General features: G+C 44.0%; 1 long non-coding RNA gene across 2 annotated transcripts; it reads right to left on the minus strand.

The window, feature by feature from the left end:
* Positions 1-470: 470 nt before the first annotated feature.
* Positions 471-8,473, minus strand: LOC310884363. 2 transcript variants are annotated; one of them, XR_014574192.1, is made up of 4 exons: positions 6,006-8,473; positions 2,163-2,428; positions 1,141-1,244; positions 471-554 (listed from the first exon to the last, which is right to left on the minus strand). It is a non-coding gene; the product is annotated as an uncharacterized lncRNA (long non-coding RNA). The 2 variants fall into 2 exon arrangements; XR_014574193.1 differs by having other exon boundaries at positions 1,141-2,428.
* Between the last annotated feature and the right edge of the window lie 3,996 nt (positions 8,474-12,469).

The raw sequence follows: 12,469 nt of genomic DNA on the forward strand, positions 1-12,469 counted from the left end.
CGACAACAAGTAAAGGGAGGGGGGAAGAAAAAGGGAAAAAAAAAAAAAAAAAAAGGGTCCAGCCACTCAGTTACATGATCTAAATTCTAATCAAACATCATTTAAAGCATGTTTTATTTCAGCCTCTGGAGAGATAGTCCCTCCTGACTCCTCACCATGGCAACCGGTGTCTCATTTCAGAAGTGTCATGCCACATTATCATCTTGCCGGCTCACACACTCCTGCCTGACAAGTTCTCTCTGCCCCTTGTGACAACCGTTCCAGGCTTATGCTGTTTATTTTTGGTGTCAGGCTGGCCCTGGCAGATTGAAAGGCAACCTCAACCCCTTGAACAACAAGCACCACACCCCACTTGGTGATAAGAGATGATTTGAGAAGATATTTGCTTACATGTGTATAAGCAATTTGCCGTATGATGAAGCCCCAGTGTGTCTGTGTGAATGCACGCATATGTATATGTGTGCAAAGGGGAAGGAATTGCAGAAGCGTAACGTTTCATGAGAAAGCAAACAATTCATTTCAGATCCCAGGTAGTAGGTTTCAATCATCCGATCCTGTTATACACACAAACAATATGAAATATAGGCCAAAAAGGCATCATAGGAGCTCTCTCCTAAGAGAAATGAAAGCAAAGCTAGACATTGTCTCTGCAAAATACCCTCATGGCGTCCCTGCAGAGTGCTGCAAGACAGCAGCAAAAGCACTCTGTGGAAGGAATGGAAACAAAACATAATAATTTGATAAGGAAACATGCTAGAGAGATGCTTTGGGTCAGATTCATTTCTGCTATTGTAGTACCAATTTGGAACAACAACGTTGTTGTCAACGAATTACTTGGGATTGTCTGCAATCAGAATTACAGAAGCTCCACTCATATTCAAGTAACAGATTGGGTTCATCACAAAGACAACTTCCTTTTAACTATGTTTTTTTGCAGCCCCTACATAAGTATGAATAAGTCTACAGCTAAGGTCCCTTAGTGTAAGTGCAATAGTAATTATAAAAAAGTATGTATTACATTTGCTTTTAATAGTAAACATAAGAATATAGCAATTTTTTTATTTTTTTTTGTATTTATTTGGCTGGCAGTGGCAGTAGAGCAGTGCTTCATTCCATTCAGAGTTAGGAACATTTTCCTACCTCCCCATCCAAGCAGGTAGAGAACAAGTTGTTCCTGGATGAATTGTTCTGTTGTTACCTATCATTAGGCCAGGAGGTAAGCTGCAAGGAGTCAGATACCATGTCTAGGTAGCAAAAGCACAAAGAAGAAATGAAGGAATAGGTGTTGGCAGTGCAGAGATCAACACAGATTTCATATTTACTATCCAGACTAGTATCTGTAGCCTGTGACAGAAGGTGGTTCAGGATTCACCCTAGAAAAAGCGCATTAAACAGAGAGAACATTCCTCTTAGTTAAAACGTCAGGAGTCACCAAAAATGATTTTTTTCAAAAAAGTTGCAGTTATGCTGAGACGTATGGAATCCTAGTCTCATGTTAATCGATAACTGATTTTCCAATTATCATTTTCATGGACAATAATCAATTTGAATGTTGCTAACCAAATTAATAGAATCTGATTTTCACAACAGCCACACAAACCCAAAAGAATGTGTCACTCAACGCTGTCACAGCACCACAAACACCAGTATCATAAAATGTGTACATTATTATCACCAGAGAGGCAAAAGAGTAGTAACACTGAAATATCGGCCAGTAGCTTGGGAACATTTTACCTAAAGCAAGAAAAGCAGTGTTAAATGCAATATATATGATAAAGGGCTTAAATATTTCAGGTCATCTGCAGATATTGGAGCTCCCAACCACGCGTTTAATGGGGAAAACAGAGTACCGTCCTCTGATAAGCAGCCAGAAAGGACTGATTTCTACTAACTTCATTGTGATATTGTCACACAAGTGATCAGGAAGCTGGTTACTGACAGCATGCCTCAAATACAATTGCTGCAGCGATCTCTCTTTTCTGCTTAACGCAGGTCATCAAACCTCTGTACCAATTTCTCTGTGGCTATGTCTATCCCAACATAGGTGGGCTCCTCCAGCAACGATCACCAGGCTTGAGTAATATCTACAAAGTTATTGACGGAAAGACTGATTTTAAAGTCATAAAACAGAAGAGTATAAAACCCCAAAGTTCAGACAATACCTGTTCAAGACAGCCATCACACCAACAGGCAGCGATGGTCCCTAAGAGACACAGCAGCTGGAGACTGGTCCTGGTAACAACGGCCATGGGGGGATATCACAGGCAGGTCCATGACTACTTTTGGCAGTGCTGAGTGTTGTGGGCAATGCTGGTCTCATGCCTCTCAAAGTGTTCTCACCTTTTCAGAGCTGTGTGGTGAGAAAGGAGCCCAGGATGGAAGAAATGAACGCGGTTGGAAGAGGGACAGTCCGAAGTCTGGCACAGCACTGCAAAACAAAACAAGGTACAACAGCATTTGAAAGATGGCTGTGAGATTTGTCAAACTGAGCCAGTTCAAAGCAGAGCTTCTCCATTACACACGTGGCACTAGGGATAAAAACAGCTAACACGGGCGACTTGTGGACAATCTCTTGCCTCTAGCAAAGGCTATAAGATTCATCCAGTAGGTGACTCAAAGACTGAATGTCAGTTGGAGCTGGGCATACAAATTCTCCTGAAAAAGTGAGGCATGCCAACATCAAATAGCTGCATGCCTACTGTTGTGCAATTAATTTAGTTCACAGGCATATCTCCATGCACTGCTTTAGCCCTGGGAAACAGATATGTGTGCGCTTTACCATGGAGTTCACACAGGTTGCAACGTAAACAAAATTTGACCCATTATCTTTTATGTTATCTCACAGAAAGATTCATAAACTGGGCAAAAACACACAATTAACTCAGATGCAATCTTTGATCAAATAGGGAGCTAATTGGAAAAAACAGCTTTCATTAAAAACAAACAAACAAAGCAATATGTTCATTTAATTTTAATCCATTTTCTAGTAACTGTACCATAGAAAGACAGAGGCTTACAATAGCAAGGCATTTGTAAACAAAATATGATAATCCCAAGACACACTAATGGCATTTTACAGAGTTGGTAAGAAGAGAGCATGTACATTTTTAAAACTATAAAATGGGGAGAATTAACATTGATTATGGAGCGGCAATGAAACTCCAGAGTTGCAAGTCCCATAAAAAGCTATAAACATGGCAAATGCTACTGGAAGTCTTTCCAGAAAAGAGAAAAGGAAAACAAGGGGAATATTTCACAACACAGAAACAGCATCCAGGGTAAGAAGGTAAGGAGTGATGCCTATATGGCTGCAAATATATATATATATATATGTACACGTTGCTACTACCACATAACCCAGCCTGGAAGACTTCCATTCCCAAATGCCCGAGTATCTACAAACCCCTTCACAGGTGTAAAAAAATCCAACTGGCACACAATGACTGCAGTGCTGAAATGCTGAAAGAGAACTCGCATTGCCTATACGGTCCATCTACTCATCTCTGCCACTACTTTTTTGTACCACCTTTTATACTCCATTAAAGCAAACCACTGATGTTCTTCAGCAAACAAATATAGTCCTAGGAAAGGACTCGAAGTCTGGCAGGAATTCAGCTTTGTCATGCAAATCCCAGATTTTCATCTTACATTTGCAGTTGCTCGTGCATATCTATATATCCATCTGTATACCTATCTTCATAAAAACCTAACTGCAACAAAATAAACGATAATAATTCTCCTATTTCACTCTTTCCACTATTCTCCACCAGAAAGCTGGTAATAAAACAACAAGCTCTCTAAAGTAGACATTACCAACCCAGGCCATGCAAACAAACACTTCACCATTTTATAATCTCACATGTCGAATGAACATCATCGTTCCCTTCGGTGCCTTAAAATATCAGGTCCATAAAATTACTAAAAGGCAGAGCAGCAATGCTGCCTACCACTAGCGCTGCCTAGAACAGACAAGGAAGCTAACACTGCCTTCTTTTTTCCTCTGAAAATCCTCTTCCCTCTGCAGGTCCAGGCAATGTTCCCTCTGTAGTCTCCCTAACTGAATGGCTGCCTTTTGACTTTTCACATTTGGTATGTCAGTTCTCTTTTTTTCCCCCCCCTCAAAGTCAAAGACGACTGCTCAATGTATCCGTGACTCTAGTCCCCTCCTAGCTACCCACGAAGATACAACCACACCTACCTACGAGAAATGCTGTTTGCAAGTAAAGTCTGAAGCCTCCAAGCTACATCTCTATCACCCTCACTTGTTTGTGGCGCTGAATTTGCAAAGCAGCGTTTATTGTGTGAAGCGCTTGCAGAGGTAACAGGCAAGCGAGGCCCACCTTCTATGTGAGCTTCCCTGGCAGAAAATCTGTCTGGAAACTGGGGTCAGCATCTCCCCAGCACGGAAGCAGAGTGCTTAGAGCAGAAATTGGTGGCAAGAGGCAACCTCAAGCCCTGAGCCATTTAGTGTGGATGCAGCTGTGCCTCCCTGCCTTTCTGCAAAAACAGGATGCCAGCATTTCCCTAACTCTCAGCAGCACAGAGAGGCTAAACAAGAGATAGTGTGGGCCACTGAATATGGAAATTAAAGTGAGAGTAATCCCTTATATAGTCTGGTCTGTCCATTGCTGTAGTTGTTTTTAAATAATAGCATACACAGCAACTGGCTTTTCCAGGAAACGTATAAGACTTTCAAGCTTTATTCTTTCAGAGCAGTGCTAAAAAAAAAAAAAAAAAAAAAAAAAAAAAAGATTATCATATTTTTTTTAAACAAAAGGACCGTCACTGATTAAAAATAGAAAATGAAAATGTGAGCATAGCCGCTATGGGCTCTCCTTGGTGCAGAATGCCAGATTTATGACAAGTGTATAATTTTGCAGACTAATAAGATCAAGTTGGTGGCAAAAGAGGAAGGGGGGAACGGAAATCAAGTCTGAGCTTTGGGGAGAGAATGAAGGAGCCTAGTGAAAATGCTGATATTTACTTACTGTAAATGTTGAGCCTATAAAACGTTCCCTCACACAGCAGCCTAAAGTGCCAGGCAGACAACAACAATAGCATGCTTGAATGAAGTTATATATTGTTTTGTGAAAGCGGCAGCTCACAGCAGAACTGAGATTAATAACAACCGCAGCTTTTGTGGTGTAAGTTACAAGAGCACACCAACACTTTCTGATAGCATTCAGCCTGGCAAAGCGATAGCTACAGCACTAGGGCTGCTATTTACATGAATGTATCATCTCTGGTTTTGTTTGTGGGTTGTCTTTTTTTTTTTTTCAAACCAAAGTGAAGAGGGAATGAATTTCAGGGGTGCTGCCTGATCAACAACAAACGCTCCAGTTCCTCTGAGACAAAGGAATTCAACTCGCAGATAAAATCTCTTGCAAACCTCTGTGTTGATAGCAGGTATTTGCAAGGAAGCCGGGGCACCTGTGCAAATGAATTTCTTGCAAGACTTCTGCCTCACAAAGCCACCAGGGACTGCCGGGCTCCCAGCGCAGCACCTCTAGCCATATTTACTTGGGGGTGTGAGTTTTTATAGACATTTGTGCAGCTTTGTGGAACATGTGAGGGGTCAACACCTCCCTGTCGGGGTGCCCTGGGCCTGGGGCCGTTTCGAGGCGAGGACCCTCACCCCGGTGTCGGACGCCTCCTTCCCCCCGGCCACCAGGGCGGCAGGGCCGCGCTGCCCCCGCCGTCGGGCTGCTTCGTTAATTGTTGTTTGTGTGTTTATTTAATGAGGTGTGGAGCAGCCTCTAGTGGCGGACGGCAGGCAGCGGCTCAACCACAAGCGGGCCGGCTGGGCTGAGGCGCTGCCGGGGGTTTCTTGGCGGTGAGCGGGAGCTGAGGGGCCGAGGCCGCCCCGGCAGCCTGCGGCTTGCTTCAGCCGCGATGCCCCCGCGGGTCTCTGCCCTTGTGCTCCCTCACCGCCTCACGGGGCCCCAATTCCCGACACAAACAGAGCGAAACCCCCCCCAAAACGCTCACTCTGCCCGAGGCCTTACCTGAGGAGGCTTCGGCCCGGGTTAGGCTCTCCCGCTGTGGGTGCTGCCCCGGCTGGGAGGGAGGCAGCCCTCCCGCTGGCTTCCAAGAGGACCTGTTTCTTCTTCTTTTCCGTGTTTCCATCCATCTGAGGCACAAATTAATCAGTCCTGGAGATGGGGGTGAGGGTGTCTGCCGAACAACACAGCTGGAGGCAGCTGTCTCCTCACCAGCGTGGCCTGAGGAGGTCGAGGTGCACCCTCTCACGGGCAGTAGAAGCCTTACTGTGGAACTGTACTGGGAGGGGAAAAAATATCAAAACCCAAAAAATTTCCTTTTGGTTCCCTTTCCCCTTTATTTATGCCCCTAAACTCTGCCCAGAAGCCCGCTGAGCTCAGAGGATGGGCCACACATCCCCCTGGGCCAGCACCCCGCCGGCAGCCACTCGCCCAAGTGTCAATTTCCTCCTGCTTTTAACCACTGGCAAGTCGGATTCACCGTGTCTGGCGGTAACCACCTAGACTGCACTCACCTACTACAGGGATGCTCGGAGCTTTAATTAATTAGAATGTGTGAATCAAACATCGTTAATTGAATCTTGTTGCAGAAACACAGAATATTGCCTGGCCAGTGCTGGGGCTGGACTCACACTCACTGGTTCCCCAGTCAGGCTAGGGGCCCTCAAATCCTTGCAGCATTTGTTCCCTTCCTCTTGTGTCTGAACTGTGCTTCCTTCAGTTAAATTCACCTCCGTAATCACTTTATCTTGTGTCCTGCAGATCCTCCAGCATCGCACCATCTCCCAGCTCACACCCAGCACCACAGAAACCAATGCATCCTCACAAGTACCCAGGAGCTCAGAGCTCAACCAGGCACTTGCACGTCCCACATTTGCACTTTTACTCCAGATTACACGTCTGTACTGTGTTACATCCAACTTTTCCTGCCACTGCAGAAGTTATATCTTTTGGCTCTTCCTGGCTTATGATTTGCACGAACTCCTCAGAAAGCCTCTGTCGGTTTCCTTCTCCTTTTATTGGCACAGCTTCCAATTTTTGAATCTTTGATGGTTTTCCTTAATTGAACTCATAACTTCTCCGAAGTATTTCTCTACTGCAACCCCAGATTAAGACACACATTGGCCTCCCAGCCATGAAAGGTACTTTCCTCTGTACACCTTTAGTTCCTGGACAGCTTCCTTAGACCTCTGGACTTGCCATTTGCAGGAACCTCTCCATTACTGGTCTTCAAAGAGGTTCCCATTTCCTGCAACAGTTTTCCTGCTTTTTGCTGACTCTGCTGAAAGTCTTGAAAGGGGGCTGACATGGACCACATGCTTTCAGGGTCTTTTAGTGCTCTAATTTCTTCATCACCTCTGCTCAGTTTCCTTCAATATTTCTTCTTTATGCAAAAGGAAATTTATCTTTCATGCTGGCATCTGCCCTGCCATCTGCCTTTGTGACAATGAAGGCAAAACTGTCAGTGATTTTTTTTTTTTACACAATGTCTATCAATAAATAACCCTCAGCAGCTTTTAAAGTCTTTCCATTGCTGATCTATTATTCCTTTGGCCCATGCAACATTCCTTGTTATTTATTATAACCTTTTTCACAGTCTTCCCTTTATTTCCCACCACTGATTGTCTTGTCACTTCTTCTGCTCATTGCTTCATTCTGCTCTTGCAGTTTCAGGACCAAATGTTGGCACATCCTTTTACCTCCACACAGGCAGGGCTGCAGGAGCTCTCAGGAAGACAACCAGCCTCTTAAAATGGGAGAATTTTAAGGGTGGCAAAACTCAGACAATTTATATTCTACAAGTATATGGCACATAAGAGGGAAGGCAGCAAAAACCTTGTGCTGATTGTGAATGTCACTGGCCATTTCATAATAAATGTAGGTTTTACACTATAATATCATATAATACGTTACCTCTTGAATACCTACCCTTGTATATTTTCCATTTCTTTCCCTTTTATTCTGATTTTCTTGAAACTTTTTGCTTGTTTTTCCCAACCAAGAAAAAATTCTCTATTCCCTTTCCTGAAACTCAGTTTATTTTTTGTGACAGTGGTCACAGACCGTGATTACTGATTCTAGTCAGCATAAAGTACCAACCAGAATGAAACCACAACCATGGGTTTTAGTTTATATACAATGCACACTGTGAGGGCTCTGAAAATTTCTGCACCTTCATAACTAATGTTCTAGTCTATCTCAGCAGAGCTCCACGAGGAAAAGATTTGGCTCTACAAATTTGCAATTAGGTACCTAAGAGAATAAATCAGTTCTTTTACCAAGGAACAAAGATTGTCCTGAACTATGTAAACAAGATCCCTCTTTTAAGGGCAATTTCAGTTTTTTTCTAGCCCATACTTCCAGTGAGATCTTCTTCGTTACACATATACACGCCCCTATTTTTTTTCCTTTTTAGAGATGACTAAGGGTCATCTCTAGTTTTTAATAGTTGTGACCACCTTAGCTCCTACAAAAGCAAGTGCTAAAAAGCCACAGCCCTAGGGTCAAAGTAGAAATGCTCTTTATTTATAGGGAGCACATTTAACTGTCATGCAGTTCCTGCCCATTTTTTGTCACCATTATTAATCGGGTACTCTAGTCACCCCTACCTCTATATATGCTCAGCTTTTGAGGGATTAGCAGCACCACCCTGAACACTTCATGGGACAAGGGAACCAATAAAAAGGCATTCATGAAAATGACCATTTCAAGGGAGATAAAATATCATTATGTGAAATGGATTTGCTGGCACTCCTCACCAAATTTAGCACCTATTAAATTATAGAAACCATTATTCCTCTTATACAGAAAAGTCTGAAACTTTCTCTAAGAGATATATTTTATTATTTTAAGTGGGGCTTAAATGTATTTTTTCCTTGTGATAAATTTCCACGTATGATTTTTCTTAGAGATAAAACAGGTTCTCGTTCTACTCATTTTATTGATCAAAGAGGATAATGCTTCCCTTTTCCTACAGTGTAGGAATAGTTCCCTCCTGGAATGAAGTGTTTTGGAATTTTAACAAGCTGTGTTTTCACATCACAAGCCTTTAGTCGGGAAACGTTGCCAATACTTAACCATAGTAAATGCTACAGCTTACTTTATTAATAGGGAAGCGTATGTGAAGAAAACCAAGTGCTTTAACGTTAAAAAATAGTGCTACGCCTCCCAAACATGATACATCTAAATCCTCTCCCTGTGCTTTACTACTGCATTTTCTAAACTGCCTTCTCAGTGGGTTTGTCCACTGTGCCACTAAGGCATTCAGTGCAGGATGGCCTGTCTGGAGTTGTAGGAAGGGGGCTTTTTTTCCCTTCATCGGGCAAGCGCTCTGGGAAGACCGGAGGTTGCGGAAGCAGAAGTGTTCCGCCGGTCTCTAATCAAACTTCCCCTGGCCGGGTGCGAGAGGCCAAAGTAATTAAACAGAACATCAACCCCCGAGGGAGTCAAGTGTTGGAAGAAAGTTGCCTGGAGAAAGAGGAGTGGGTTGGGAAAGCAGGTGCCTCGCAAGGGATGGAAACGTGACCTTGCAGGACAAAACTGAAAGGCGCTCGCAGGAATACCTTTTGCAGACACCTAAAGGGAGCCGGTGCCAAAGACCTGCGGCAGATGTTGTTATAAACTTACACAGATGGGGAGCAGAAACACGAGAAAGACTGGTCCTGTTTGATCACCAAGCGTTGAAAAAGCGAAAGAGCGGACGCACCTCTGCAAACAATTTCTTTCCTCTTCCTTTTTAACATTAAGAAACTTTGAAGCACCTGCGGTGGGAAACAAAAGGTTAATTAAAAAGAACCCCCATCTTTGCACTAAACTGATTGCTGGGACTCCTGCCAGCCTGGGAAGGTTAAAGAGCTCAAGCATGCGTGGGCTGCGGGGGGAATGGCTAAAATTTACAGCTAGCTCCCTGGAAAGTCACAGTTCAGCTGTTCTCCCCGAGCAGGTGCTCATGGGAGCGGGCCTGTCCCTTTCAAAGCGTGAAGATTGATGAAGCCTTCGCTCTCACCAACTGTAAATATACAACCAGCCTTGTCAGAGCAGGTTTGTAACATCACTTGCTGACAGCGAGAAATTTTTTTTAACCTCCTAAACACACACACGCACACGCCTACCCCACACAGGCTCTCACACACGCACATAAAAGTACTGAAAAAATAGGCTTTTTCCCAGGAAACAGAGAAAAGCCAATAAATAAAATGATGGGAAAGGCATTTATGTTTTCCCTGCCCGGAGAGGCAATAGACAGAGGACGTACACAGGGTGATTTCATCCTGTCCTAGCAAACAAGCAACATCTTCCTTGGGCTGTGCAGTTTATGGCCAAGCCCTGCACGGCAGCTCAGGCGCTTCTGCAAAAGCGGCAGCACAGGAGCCTGGCGAGCTTAAATCAACGGGGCTGTGTGCTGCCAGGCACCCCTCCGTGGAGATGCAGAACAAGCGATTGTAAGAGAAGATACTGCTAAAATAACCATTTTACACTGCCCTAGTGCCTGCTTTCTGAGGACTTCATAACGTGTTATAGATAGAAATTACTCACTCTTTGCAGCCGCACAGTAGGATCTTTATAAAGTTGGACACAAGTGTCTTCAGGTTGGGATTTTCAAAGTCTTGGAGCATCCCTCACCAAGGGAACACAAGCTGCCCGCAGGGGCAGGCAGATTCCTGGGGAACCAGGGACATGAGGAGAGAGCCAAGTGGCACAGCAAAGCACAGGGACCCGTACCTGGGGGCTCAGCCACGGGACCTCCCTTTCTGCTTTTATTTTCATGTACGGTATAAATCCAAGCACTCTTCTCCCGTAATCAATGGGTTACCTCCTTGAAGACACCAGAGCAGAGATGAATCCTCAGAGGGTGTTTGCACCTTCATGGTGAGCTCAGGATGCGGAGTTTGTGCCTGGTTAGCTGGGCAAATGCCCGACCAGCACCCCCAGCAAGGTGCCTCCAAGCACCGCCCTTGGCGCTGCCTACGAGGACTGAGAAAAGGCACGGTGTACGATGGAGGAATCCACGGCAGAGCCAAAGCAGCAGGGGAGAGGTGGCTGCTTCTCTGCCGAAGAAAGTATTTTGACTAATAACACTAAAGAGTCACAGGCAAATCTAGCAGGAAAAAATAGCATTTGCAAGGCTTACCCAAAGCCCATGGAAACCAGAGTATGAATGGGCTCCTGGCTTCAGCGACTGAACTCCTTGGATGATTGGAAGCAGAATTAATATTCTTGTATGAGTTTATTGTGCTGCCCCAGAATTCATTTTTAGCATTGCAGTCATCTTAACTAAAATAATTCTGCAGCATCCTTTTCTCTTTTCTTTCCCAAGGAAATTCATTCCATGTTATCGTCTCTCTAAGGCAAAATTTCAGGGTAATAGAAAATGTTTAGCCTAATTTTTTAAAATTGTGAAGTTTGATATCCCCTTTGCAGCATGGAGGGATTAAATTGGTTATTTTAGGAAATGTCAGCCCATTCTGACTACCCAAAAATTTTACCTTGGAAATTCATCAGCTTTTGATTGGTGGCTTCTTTGTTTGTCTGGTGGGGGTTTTGTTTTTGCTCCACTGCTTCTGTCTCGCTACTTTCTTCTGCTTATTATTAATAGAATGGCACAAGACTCCCTTTCCCTTGGACTCAGTGATATACCCCCCGTGCTCTTAGACAAAAACAGGCCTTGGATAATATCCTCAAAAATTTCTAAAAGCCCTCTGGTTATTTCTTTCTACAAGGCAAAGAAGTTTCTACATCTAACATAAAGCTCCAACAGACCCCGCTTGCACATAGACTCGTCCAAGATAAATTTTGTTTGCATTTCCTTCAAGATACTAAAAGAATGAACACACCTACAAAAAAAAAAATCATGCAACTCAGTCAGTGTTTGCAAACTGTCACATTCTTCCCTTTGCTTGTATTACATCCTGTCTCTCAAATTCTTTGACTGACGTGGCTGTTTGAATTGCTAACGCTCCGTGATGAAGACTGTCACTGCCATTTCTACCGTGTTTACCCAGTGCCTCTCACAGAGGGGTTCCCTGCCTGGCACAGTCCCTCACACTATGCTATATGCTAATAAATAATAAGGAAAAAAAAGGTACTTCCTTCTTTTCAGCAGCAGCAATCTAACAGTCCTGATGAATAAGCCAGGGACTGGGAATGTTTCCAGAAGCTGTAAGGAAAAAAGAAGTAATTTATTGCAGGTGCTAAAAATACATCATACACCTGTGAATACAGGTGACCATCACTGCTCAAGTGACTGGTGCTGTCCTTGGAGGGAAAAGACCACGAAGGTCCCTTTCTACTGCAGTGAACGGCAAACAGCAAAGTCCTCCCTGAGCTTCAGGAGGGGCAGGCGCTGGCACATGCTTGAATTTTACTCCACAGCAGAGCTGGAAAGCAAAGGTGGCGTGAAATACAATGACATTTTCTCAATAAAACTCTTTTTGGGCTGGGGCTCTCCCTCCAGGGGGCAGGCAGGGCTT

This window comes from Anser anser (genome assembly GCF_964211835.1).
Source record: "Anser anser genome assembly, chromosome: 20".
In the NCBI taxonomy this organism is placed as follows: domain Eukaryota; kingdom Metazoa; phylum Chordata; class Aves; order Anseriformes; family Anatidae; genus Anser; species Anser anser.